Raw genomic sequence first — 13,800 nt, 5'->3', positions numbered from 1 at the left:
TGCTTGGCAGGCTCAGAACAACAAATGCTGATAACGCCCTCGTCTGCAGCTTGGGCATTAGTCGCATCCATTCTCCTGAGCCAGTCTGAAACACACGTTTAAGACCGGCCAAGAACATATTTATTCCCTTAATGAATGCAGTCCTTGCGGATAATAGGCTCCAAGATTTACAAATAACTACTGATAGCTTTTACAGCATTTCATTTGAAAATTCATCACCAAATTGTTTAAAGTACTAATTAATGAGCCGAGTCCACTTGATGACAACCAGCCTTATGCATACCAACGAATGTTCTCCCAGTCACCAGATCAAACTGGCTGGCGAAAACGGAGGAATAATTTAAAGGGGCCCCGTCGTAGGCGAATGACTCAATATGAATAACTTTACTGCAACATAAGCTTTCTGATCTGATTGGCTGAAGGGATGCTGCATAATCAGTAAACCAATAAGAACTGCCAATGGACAATACTCCCATGCCCTCCCCAAAAAATGGCTGTGCAGTGAGCCAATCAATCTGACTACCCGGTAGATGCAGTTTTATCAAGCGCCACTCAAGAACACATCCATACTCCGGAAATTGGGACCTACTTATGACGTGGATATAATTTCCTGTATCAATGTCACCTGCAAAAAGTGAGATGGGGGGCTGAGTGGTTTTTTTTTTTCCTTTGTGTGTATCTGTGTACTGGTAGTGTAGTGCAAATGTCAAAGCAATTTAAACAGACAGATGCATATTAATATTTAATACGGTAAAAGTGCAGGTACACTCTTGGAAGACTCAAGCTAATGTGAAAACCTATTACCTGGTACATCCACAAAATTACACACAGACAAATCCAAGTGAAAATTAAAATGTACTGCAGTTACATGTTGATGGAAGCCAACATGTTTTTGTTGTTTAATACAAACAAAACTTTCACTCATGTTCTTTAGTAACAATTTAATATTCATAATGCACCAATTTAAAAAAAAAAAGATCAAAGGGGCATTACCGATACCAGAGATATGGGGGGGGGTCTCACTGGATCAGTGCTCACGGACACTCTTCAAAAAGGCCCAACTACGGTACAAGTGACACAATGAAAATTATTCACTCTTTCCTGCATAAGCTGAGTTTCTAAGTGCAATACCAGTGCACTTGGAAAAGACAATCTTGGTGTTCTGTTGGGTAGGCATAGATTTCGTAAGTGGGGTGGCTGATTTTTACGAGAGGTTCCTTAGCTCCACAAAAATGCTGCAGTGTATCAAGGGGCTACTGATGTGAAAAAAGAACAAAGGGCTTATCTTAAAGACTGAACTTGACAATAATAATGGGCAAAATTGCCCTGTTTTATACCCGGTAGATATATGGTCACGTGCTTAACTTCATGCGCAATTTTAATGCATGCTGCTCTTGACCAGGCTGATGAAAAATAACAGTTCTATTACAAGGTCAATTTTTATTCACTGACAAATATTTCCCAGATTTAAAAACAACTCGTAATTATACATTTATCTGACACTTCTAGACAAACAAGGCAGGCAACTTCTATAAACATACAGTGCATTTCAGAGCCTTGGTCTTGCCTGTCAATCTTTCACTACTTTCCATTATGAATCTCCAAATAATACATGTATTTTCCACCGGTGCTTTCAACAAACCAATCAAAGGAGAAATCAAATGGGCTTTGCAAAAGCCGTGACACCTTGCGGACAGTGAATACGTTTTGGGATTATTTTTGTGCGATCTAAGAAGCTTTTAATTCCTACTTACCCTGAGGCCAATGTCGGCTATTCCTTACTGGGCAGCAGGCTAGGGGCCAGTGTTGCTGAACACGCTCCCATTCTTGTAATCAGCTATAGGGCCAATTCATCAGCAGATTACCAAGCCGGTTGAGTAAAACCATAGCCTGGAAATCAGATAGCACATAACAAAATTGTTTTTTATTAACAGCATGCTACCTTGTCTCTCTCAGCGTGGACAGGAATTGGCAGTGTATGGTTGTCAGACTAGGTGAAAGTAACAACTTTCCTGTATCCAAGCATTTACTTAACGTAGCTGTCTTCGAATTTGGGATGGAAAAAAACGATGTTCATTCACTTTGCTCGTTCCTTCCAAGTGACAATGCTGGTGTCGAAACCTTTGTGGGTTATTTCGATATAATACAGTACAGTTCATAATCATAACATCAAGCATCTTAGTCACTGAACTTACTCAGATCAACATCAGCAGTGTAATAAACATAGCAAAATTGTTCTAAAATTATGCACAAAAATGTTAGTGTTTCAAGCATCATAAAGAAATACAAAAATGAATAACAGAAACTAGGTTTTTCAGCAAATTCTAAGGATGGATTAAATATTTCAAGTTTTTTTCGGAAGACACAGAGCTAGTAGTTGCTTGATATGCATGTATTTCATGAATGAGCTGTGTGTGTCTGAACAATCCAGAATCACTTTGTCTTCAGGATCTCTTTACAAACCAATGCATTAACCAGTTCCTCTCAGAACCAGAGAAGTCACAGGAAGAGATACACATGATGCTGATGTAGCATGATGCTGCTACAAAATGTGCGACATTGGGACTCCACTTTTCAAATTACCACCCACCCTAACTTGGCTGCTTTCAGCACTGATCAAGCCAACTTTTCATATCACTCGGCTTGTTTGTCTTCTATTAAATGGCTTAAAATAAAAAGAGAAAATGTTTCAACATGTTGAATTTTGATTTCAAATAACATTTGCAACATTTTTATGTTAGTTTGTTAAATGGTTTATTGCAACACATCACGAGTTGCAGCTTAGGGCTGAAACAAACATGATTTAGAGCAAACAAAAGGTAATCGGCACAAGATTACAATTATTATGAAGATATTAAACTGATAAATATCTAAAAAAAATTAACGCAGTAAACATAGCTCAAAACAAATAGGGTATGAATTATAGTTCCAACAATCGTTAAAAAAGCAACGAATAAAATAGATGAAAGGATGTTTGAGGACTACAGTTATGACAAGACATTCATTAAATTAACAATGGAGCACTGTCTACATTATTGTCCAAATGTTTATGTATGTGAAATAGTTTGACAAGGGTAGGGAGTTATAACAAATATTTGAGATCCTCATTCTCCTGGCTACCACAAGTCATTCGTAAAGCACTGCCACTCTGTCTATTTCTTAATTTCCTACGATAAAGTAGAATGTCATCAAGGTGTTACGGCTTGATGAAAACATGAAAGCACAAACATAATTTCATTCATCCCCCCAAAAAACAAATCGCTAGAATCTATAGATCTACAGAAGAAGCACGCAGAGCACGTGCACCATGCAGCGACGACACACAACCCACCACAAATTTTGACATCTATTCAGAGGGGCCTGTATAACTGACTGTGATTTTCACCACAAGGCCCTATGATGATCTCCTTCCCCAATTAAAAAACAGACCAGGGGAAGGAGCTCAGATCTTGACTTTATTAGTAATGTCAACACTTCTATAAATCATACTTAAAATCAGACGAGCACGTTTCAAGCCCTTTTTCCAGACCAGCCCTAACAGGCACAGGCCAGCATCACAACTGTGAGGTGTGCAGCTTCGATAACGTTATTTGAACCCTCTAATAAATTAATTTCCCTTCTCTTGTATCGGCCAAGCCACGAAGCCACAAATGGTGGTAAACAGACGAAGTGACTGAAGATATTAAGAAAAAAAAGGGAGGGGAGAAATGGAGCGGATGTTTCACCAATGGTGGCGCAGTGTGCACGGATGGTGTGTTTGTTCTCATCCTAACGGCATTTACCGCACGTTTCGGTGATTTAATTCGCCATGATGAGGTAAAGCATGGATCCGCATACTGAAAAGGGAGGGGATTTATGCTGGGGGGGCTATTTACACTCCACACATTTGTGTCATAAATTCTGCTGAGGGATAAAATATAAAAAAAGAGGAAGGGCTTAACATGAGATAATAGACGCATCATATAAAAATGAAAAGGCTTTCCATTTAGTTATTGTGTGGTTCTGAAAAACATGAGAATTTCATGCAAAATTTATAAAAAGATCCTAACATTTTTTGGGGATATGAAACTCATTGGTATTTCATTGACATTTTGTTAAGGAGCAGACCTTAATCAGGTAAACAAGAACATCGAACTAATTGCAAAAGTGAGCTGATTAAGCTCACTCTTCAAGCATATTATTATAACGTCACAGAAAGAAACTAGACTAATTTATTGCTTCAGTTTAACTTGAGATTAAGTGGAACAGTTTGTCGGTGACACTACTGTACAACTGTACAGACTCCCCTCACAAATATCAATAAGAAGAACTTCATTAATACAGTACGTAGCAATTAATAAAACATGAATGAAATGTTAAAGTTCATCAGCATTCAATTTCAACAAGGTGTAGACTTGACAAAAATTTGAAGTGGGTTAGGAAAATAATGAAGTAACACATTTTGAACGTATTTTTCTTTATTTAGCAAATCTCTTAAAAACTCGTATTAAAAAAACTAGCCATGTTTGTTTGATTATATAATTTTTTTCTCTATCTTGGGGAGCCCTTATAATAGAAAAACCATGTCGTGCTGGTCGGATTTTCATCGCAACCTTTCTGAAAGAGTAGAATACCTATACCCAAGAGTATGCTACATCCCAATCGGAACAAAGTCATATCCGCATTCAAGGGATTATTTTTTGCTTCTTGATGAAAATCTAATTGTGATGGATTGGGCGTACAGGCACGTCACACTCAGTTTCTCCTACATCACTGGACTCCATTTGCTGCTATGAAAAGGTTAATTCTATGAGCTTCCAGATTCATTTTGAATTTCCCCCAAGGGAATCAGATTTCATGAAAATTGCAACAAAACACCAACCTGGATTTAAGACATCCCTGGAAATGCCAATGAAGGTACAATTTGAGAGTGTTGTTGCAAATGGTTACGCACAGTAACACGCAGTGTCTTTCACTGCAGCAAGACTTCCCGGTTTTCAGGGCCACAATTGTTAGGAGCCAGGTTCCCACCAGTTTCACACATTGCTTACATTTACCCAACGTGCCTGTCAACAAGTGTCGCTGTATTCCAAATTAGCATTTTGGCCAAACCTACTGGCTTCTCTGTGTCCCTCTGCTCATCTGGACAAATGAAACGAGGGCACTGCCAGATCAATGCCACCGTCCCCACTCATGGTGTTGCCATGGATACCCCTGTTAGCAGATACCCATGGACTTGTTTGCAAAATACCTTGAGGATCACCAGGATGTCAAAGATTTCATTTTATAAAGAAATGAATAAACAACGGTCAAGCACAGTTAAGGGTTTGTCATTTTTCCCTTGTCAATTTTCATTTCTTCTTCTCAATTACATGCAACTACAGGGCTTCTGAAGGCTGCAGTGTGGCATACAAGTACATGTGGATAAATTCTTTAGGCAGAATACATGGCAGACGAGTCATTTTACCAAATACAACGTTCCTTTCCAATTTTGATTTCAAATTAAAATCCCATGGAATCATGACTGTCAAAATCAACTCCAAGTTTGGTGTTTCTCAGCCTGGTGTTGATCACGATGGCTTTGGAAAATTCCACAGACAAATGCCAATGAACTAAATGTACGTACAGGTATGTGAATAAAATGAAGTGTTGAAAAAGAAAAGATTCACACTAAGATCAATGCCAATTCAACTGTGAACAGTAGGAAAATATCTGTGATGGCCACACTGACATGTCTTATTTAGTACAATTTATGAGTAAAGTTTTGAAGATTTTCACGGTGAAGGTGGCAAGTTAAGTTAAAGGTTTGCGGTAGCACCATGCAAAAATATCTCTTTTGTGAGTTGAGTGGTTCTGAGAACTGGAAGGTTGTGAGTAACATTTATTTCCTCTTCATGGTGAGCTGGATTGCACAAGGCATAGAAAACAAATCAGAAAATCAAGCCTAGAAGAGGTGACAAAACCTAAAAACAAAAGTTTGTGTAGGGCACGCCATGCATACAAGACACGTAACAAAATATATTGTCTAAGTCCTCAAGTCAGACAGAAGAATACAGTTTCAGTTATTTTTATCACATGACAGTTTGGGACGAGTAGCACAATACGTCGCAATGTTATGAGGATATTTTCAATACTATTCAACAAGTGTTGGGCGATCTAGTGCAGGTCTAAGCAACTTCCTCTTTGTGGACACTTCACATAATCAAGGAGGCAGTTGGCACTTTCCTTGCATAAATCCATCATGGGTTACTGACACCGTATCCAACAAAAGTGGGGGTGAGAAATTCTCTGGAGTGTACACAGGCACATGTAGTGATGTACTGTATATGTACCTGTCTGTGACTGACAATGTTTTACCTCTCAAGGGATCTGCTCACACCAGTCTAACAATCTGTACGGTGAACTGTTTTCAATGACTCAAAATATGGGCATAATTTACCCAAATTAAATTGGTCTCTGCCGATTGATGAATATTAAAATGCGTCTCTTCAAGATCGAGAGGGAGAAAAAATATAAAAAACAGGCAGTTACGTTTGCAAATACCGGTACTCAATACTCAAAGAGTTTGACAACTCTGACAAAATGCATGTGCAAAGGTGTGTTTACAATGGGCTTTTTAAAAAGGTTTTACCAAGGTTATGCTACAATGAAAAATGGTCGGCGCTTCCTACATTTACCCACTTGTCATGCTTTCTTTCATCATCAGGCAAGATGTTGATGTCAATCGTCACCTGGGAATGATGTACATTCCAATCAAATAACCAACTGTATCACTAACATCTGCCATAATTGCGACAAAATGAGGAACACTGTTGAAATTTAATTGCCACATACAAGTACCTGCTGACTGCAGTGAAATAATGTGAAGCGCAGGCACGGTGTCCCGGTGTTGCATGACCTCGCACTTCGGCCGGATGTTTTTTACTGACTCACACTATCCACACTCGACTTATCGTCTCAGGACACTAATCAGTTTTCCTAGGCAGCGGTTGGCCAGTAGAAGTAACCCTTGGATTCAAGAAAAGTATCTGAGATGAAAACGTCCCAGGCTGTCCGCACCAGGCTTAAAATAGGAAAAATACCCATCGTCTTGGTAAGCTTTACCAATAAAGTCCAGTGCAGATAGGGTTAAAGACGATGACTCCATGTCAGAACTATAATCACAGTTTATAGTGGTTTTAGTAAGACAACTTTTAACTGAAAGTACACAAATGGATTACAGATTACCAACTGAGGAGAATTCATGGCAGAGTGAAAAGTTTCACACTTTTTCCGCCAAAGGCTTTATTTTTTATATTCCATCTTGTTTATCTAGAGCATTATCATCTAAGTAGAGTTGTTCCTCTCGTTCAAAGTCTTCACAGAAATGCAAATTTCTGATGAGTCTGACAGCAAGGTCCAACGATGATGATCTTTCTCCGTGAGTGAATATTGCTGGATTAAATTGAAATATCTCTTGTACCAATTGCAGGGGAGTATGTGACATTTGTGGGCTGCATGAATTGATTTTCCCCCAATAATGGCAATGACTTGACTGACTCATTCAGCACGGCCGGGGTACTAACCAAATGGAAGCCTATATTGAATCACATGACTTCACAACCAAGGATAAAAGATTTGGCACGCTCCAGAAAGTAGGACGTGTATGAATTTAGCAGACATTACCATTGACGAGCTGGCCTAGTTTTGGCTCTGGAATAAAGTTATAGCTTGAGTTAGTTGTAATGAATAGCCAATTAACACATGGCACAGGGGCCAATTTCATAGAGCTGCTTAAGCACAAAATTTGCTTAAGCATGAAAAAACCTTGCTTGACAAATCAGGTTACCAGCCAAAACTCCATGTGATGTATACTGTTTTGGAATGGTATTCACCTGTCTTTTGGTTAGCATGACAATCACATAGATTTTGAGCTGGTAATCTTTGTTGTAAGCGAGGTTTTTTGTGCTTAAGCAAATTCTGCACTTAAGCAGCTCCATGAAATTGGCCCCAGGTAGCACAGAAACGTTCCCTATTCAGCAACTGTAGTGAGAAACGGATCGCATAACCTTCTACACTGGACTTGCTGTCGCGACATCACTGACGCAATGGGCTGAAACAGTAACACTTATTCCAGATGACAAAGTTGTTCAACAGGCGTTTTGACCGAGGATGTAACTTCAGACCACATTTGACATGCCGGGGGAACATATCATCATAACATGCATACAGAGTGCCACTCATACAACAGGCTGTGTACATGTACATGTGCTTATTCCATGCAATGTGGTACATGAACATCCGTGATCACCTACATGTACCTGTGCTTATTCCATGCAATGTGGTACATGAACATCCATGATCACCTACATGTACCTGTGCTTATTCCATGCAATGTGGTACATGAACATCCGTGATCACCTACATGTACCTGTGCTTATTCCATGTGATGCGGTACATGAACATCCGTGATCACCTACATGTACATGTGCTTATTCCATGCGATGTGGTACATGAACATCCGTGATCACCTACATGTACCTGTGCTTATTCCATGCGATGAGGTACATGAACATCCGTGATCACCTACATGTACCTGTGCTTATTCCATGCGATGTGGTACATGAACATCCATGATCACCTACATGTACCTGTGCTTATTCCATGCGATGAGGTACATGAACATCCGTGATCACCTACATGTACCTGTGCTTATTCCATGCGATGTGGTACATGAACATCCGTGATCACCTACATGTACATGTGCTTATTCCATGCGATGTGGTACATGAACATCGGTGATCACCTACATGTACCTGTGCTTATTCCATGCGATGTGGTACATGAACATCCGTGATCACCTACCTGTACCTGTGCTTATTCCATGTGATGCGGTACATGAACATCCGTGATCACCTACATGTACCTGTATACATTCAAGATGTACAGAATGTAAATTTAGTTACTAAAAATATTTTGCTGAAAATTGTCAATTCAGGAGATAAGACACTGTCAATTTCAATTTGTATGTACGTGTCCTTATAAATTTTTCATTTTGATTTTGTAGGCAATATGCACAATTTGGCCCGAAGACTGTGTGTCCCGCGTCTCTATCTAATAAGGCCAAATAAATGGTTCTCCAAATACAATGGGTGCTGTGCCCCAACCTCTCCTCACACCAGGGGGAAAATGGGAACCCAACCAAACACTCCACTTAAACCAATTTGAAGAAAAATTAACTCCAAAATTAAGGTATTAGCACATGGAAAACTAATTCGAAGAAGGAAAAGGTATCATAGAAAGGAGAGGAAATACAGAGCTTTCTGAGTACGTGTATCAGATCTGCTGTGAATTTTGTGCTCTTTTTGTGCCAAACCGAAAATAACTCTGCAATGCCTCATTCCCTCTTAAAAAAAAACCACCAAATGTTAAGCTATCCCTGATGGATCAATTCCAGGGCACTGGGTCATGACATTGCCATGGGAACAGGGCTAATGGATACACTACTGAAGAATACGATTCTCATCATGTGCGGCCTAGGGAAAGTGTGTGTTCAAAGTGTCTGCACACTGGCAAAATCCCATGGACATGGACATCTACGCATAAAGAACATGCACACTGTACCAGCAAATTGCATTGGGGTACACTGATTGCTTTCTTATAGGACTCGAGGCAGGAACACAGGCAATGGTCTTGAGAGGGGATATTCTAAGACATCGTCTGGGATTAAAATTTGTGACGAAAATGTAATCACAAAAGGTCCCTTAAATGGGCAGGTTGGTTACGATAGGACAAGACTGATCTAAATTGGCCGATTCAATTCCTTGATATTAACTGTGTATAAATCCGGAGCTGGACATTGGGATAGCAGTGTTTCACTATGTGTTGCAGACAGCAGTGTTTTTCCCCACAAAGTTCTATTTCTAACTCAAGGGTCAAAATTAGTACATGTTATTACACAACAGTCTACTGGCTACAATACAATACTTAAAAAGACTGCCGACAACCAGTGAGTGCGACCATTCCTTACTCTATGGTGCGACCAAATGATGTGAAGTTGAATCTAAGACATATTTGTACGACACCTTCATCCCGGTGTAACAAAAAGAAGGAAGAGTCACAAGATTCTGTTATGACTTTTGCATGGACGTTAACCCTGTCAAACAGAATGGTGCAATGTCAACCTTTTCTCACAATGTGGTGCCTATTTTTGATGATTTGACAGAGACCTCTAACCATCATACTTTAGTGGTATGTCATTTGAATATCGTTCTCAGTGCTGTGGATTGCATGTAGCTTCTCAACAAGTGCCCTCATAATGGCTAAGAGATAGGATGGGTGCAAAAAATTAGCCATGCTGTGTGTCCTGCCATATGTGTGGGATATTGGGGAAATGTGTGTATTGTACAGAGTATTTTAACCAGGGCCAAAATTGTTTCCAGCAAACGAAAAGCCTCCTCGTCATGCATGCACAAAGCATAGACTTGAATCAAGTCAGACTTACATTGCTCTGGTCTGCTATCCCTGTACAAAGTACTCGGTCATCTCGCATAACCCTTTGATAGCCTTAATTGTAAACCTGTGTCATAGGTCACCAGTCAGTAAGTCCAACTTGACCGATAAGCCAATCGGACCCTCCACCCCTTTGGTGATGTGTAGTTAGTCATAATTGCATACGAATGACATGATCTTGCATAATGTTTAAGGAATTTCCACCAATCAAAGAAATCAGACTTGTAGACTCATTCATTATAATGGAGGTACATGTATGAGCGATGTAAAACAAGTTCAGCAATGTGATTGGCTGCTACCAATTTTGGTAGATGAGCCCATTGGCTGTATACAAATGGTTGGCAGATTCGTCAAGTCGGGATTTCTGAACTCACAGTAATAAGTGGACACTAGAGGGCGTGAAGCAGGTACCACCACGCAGCGTTTAAAAACCTCCATATCCAAACCAACGTCACAGAGGATCCCAACTTGGTCAAGTCTACACAAAGCATGGATAATCTTCACCTCTTTCTATCCTTTTTTGTTGAAATCCAAAATATCCTCCCTGATCACAGAATATTTTTACGTGGACAAAATTTTCAAAATTAGGTGGCAGAAATATTCTACAGTTCGGCAAATCTTGGTTGAAACAAAACGCTGTTGATTTCTTCATATGTTGATGACTTCAATTTCTCATCAACAAATCCTACTGAGAAATCCCTTACCCTGTCACAACACAAACATCATACCCTGGAAGTCAATGAACAGTGAGTTCTGGAGTTGAAATCCATCAACTTGATTCATTTTCAATACCAAACTGGAATTGCCACATATTTCTCAGAATGTTTAGCCACAAGGTACTAAAACCTTTGCATTAACATTCTTTCTACCTGTCTCTTGGGTACCAGAAGGCATGAAATGCTGCAGACGCAGACTCATACATGATGGTGTGAGAGGCCACTGGCTTGGGCATTAGTGCAGCTGGAATGTGAGCCACATTCCTTTTCACATTTCGGGGCATGATTTTCCAGCCACGATTTCCTAGCATCTTTGTGGATGTGACGGCAAAGACAGAAGCTAGCTAGATAGAGCCGGCCTGAGCTGTGAATTGAGGCGAGGAAACTTACGGGCTGGTCTGAGGCCAGGTGAGATGTTAAATGATACCACACAAAAGATGCAACGAACAACAGTTGCTTAATTACACAATTACATGTACATGTAAAAAGTACTAAAATAGGCCACACTAAGACTAGAAACCAACATCTCAAGCTCTGGGGCCAATTTCATAGAACTGCTTAAGCCCAAAATTTGCTTAAGCGTGAAAAAAACTTGCTTGACAAATCACATTACCAGCCAAAACTTCATGTGATGTACGTTGTTTTGGAATGGTATTCACCCGTCGCTTGGTTAGCATGACAATCACATAGATTCTGAGCTGGAAACCTTTGTTTTTTAAGCAAGATTTTTTTGCGCTTAAGCAAATTTTGTGCTTAAGCAACTCGATGAAATTGGTCCCTAGCTTCGTATGTGGCCGGTAGAAGATAAAAATGAACAAATGTCCATATCACGGTGGACACTTCTGTCTCTGCATACACAAACATTTGGGTGAGTTAAGTGCTTCAACACGTTTTAGTTTCACCACTACCAAGCATACGTGTAAAGTGCTGATATTTTTGTGCTTCAACAGCCCAACTTTATGGCGCGCAGGTACATGTACATACACAGCTTGCTGGAGCTTTCACTGACACCCTTCCACCTAGAGGTGTGACCTGTCATGACAAAGTGAGCGTAAAGTTGCACTCTCCTATTTCCAATTAAGACAGTTCAAATTCAAAAATTGAAGGGGAGGTCTTCGTCTATTTTATATTTAGTAAGATTAGATATTCGAAAACATAATTTTCTTACCAATTTTGACAATTAGCAGTGTTCATGCCTGGTCAGAAAAGTTGAAATAATGTCAGAAACAAAGACGTAAAGCCACCAAAAAAAAAATCACATTGTCACGGTACTTTTACCCTGTTATATACCGTCAGAAAGCTCTTTTCTGCTGAATTCAAAACATCTCAATGTTTGAAACTTCAGGCTTTTAGTTCATTTTGTAGTGACAGATCACATATAACTGAAGCATTATCTGCTTCATGCATGGCTGATGAGATGTCCACACAGAATGATGTTTGCATGTGGCTATACAATCTTGGCCAAATCTCGTTGGGCCCTCACCCAACCCCCTCTCAGTGCAAAGTCTGTGGGTACCTGGGGAGCTGACTGCCATGTGTTCCAACAATTTTGGCCAGGATTGTAGGTGCAGTAATCCGAAGACTAGCCCCACAGAGCAGAGTTAGTGTGCATCTGGGCACGTGATCACACATTTTGTATGAAACTTCCAATAACAGGTACTAATATAACTCATTGAAAATGATGTGTAAACCAAACACAAACATACCGTTTAACAGACATCTATTTGCTTATCAGATGCACTTCCCTGAAGAAATATCCACAGGGTTTTTCAAAGGGCTCTGCAATTCAACCCAGTAATTATGTGACGGGTAAGGAACTTTTGCAAAATATCGGTCAATCAAGGTCCATCCAGCTGACAATGTGAAAGAACTTGTGAGTGCCAAACCAGAGGGGAATTTGATCAGGCCAGGCTTGGGCCAAAACAACGGCAAGAGGTTTCTCAAAAGCGCCACACAATCGCCACTGCTACATGCCTGACTATAGCACGCCTTGTAGCTGATTGAAACTGGCGCAATGGATGAGACCACAAAAGTGCAAGCTCCAGCCTGTCAGGGTTGAAGGTTTCCAGTTACTGCAGGGCTCATTTTGCTTAAGGTGGTTGCAATTAACTAAAGTCAGGCACACTGTGGGGATAGTTGAGAGCACGGATTCAGGCACTGTAGTGAACTACAGTAATGTTTCCATTTGGTCCACAAATACAATGGTACACTTTGATGTAAGGCATGCTTAAACCGAACTATACATGCTGGTGCTCCACTTTACAATTTTCACAGGCTGTACTTTCTCTGGCATTGGGTAAAACTTCAGATCGTGGCACAACATTGCAGTTAATTTTCCTAATACAAATACATGTAAAAATGGAAAATTACATGATAGAATCATCGCAACCAATGGGAAGAATTCTTTTCACCGTTACAAAGATCTTTGAAAGTACCGGTACAAGTCGTCATGTGCCTGGAAGAAGAACGTAAACGCTTACGCCCTTTTGCCGGGACGCATGACTACCGCAACAAAAACCTTTCCCGGCACTTACTTCCTGGTAGTGCCTCCAGCTGATATGTAATAAATGGAATCCTACTGAGAGTAGATCAGCGTCAGATAGCACTGATCTGG

At 40.1% G+C, this 13,800-nt stretch overlaps 1 protein-coding gene across 9 annotated transcripts in view; it reads right to left on the bottom strand.

The window, feature by feature from the left end:
* LOC110975339 (potassium voltage-gated channel subfamily KQT member 1-like) overlaps positions 1-13,800 on the bottom strand; it is a 160,288-nt gene that overhangs the window by 96,736 nt on the left and 49,752 nt on the right. For 6 of the 9 annotated variants that reach the window (XM_022227747.2, XM_022227751.2, XM_022227749.2 and 3 more), the window contains one exon: positions 1,755-1,890. The gene's annotated coding sequence lies outside the window, so the exon portion shown is untranslated. Of the gene's footprint in view, positions 1-1,754; positions 1,891-6,819; positions 6,988-8,823; positions 8,885-13,800 lie in introns of all 9 variants that reach the window. The other 3 variants (XM_022227748.2, XM_087133411.1, XM_087133409.1) reach the window with 2 other exon arrangements.

Source organism: Acanthaster planci, linkage group LG02 (assembly GCF_054643075.1).
Source record: "Acanthaster planci isolate LZ-2023a linkage group LG02, COTS_SCS, whole genome shotgun sequence".
Taxonomy (NCBI): domain Eukaryota; kingdom Metazoa; phylum Echinodermata; class Asteroidea; order Valvatida; family Acanthasteridae; genus Acanthaster; species Acanthaster planci.
Note: the sequence above shows the minus strand (reverse complement) of the source record. Positions and strands in the feature narration are given on the sequence as shown.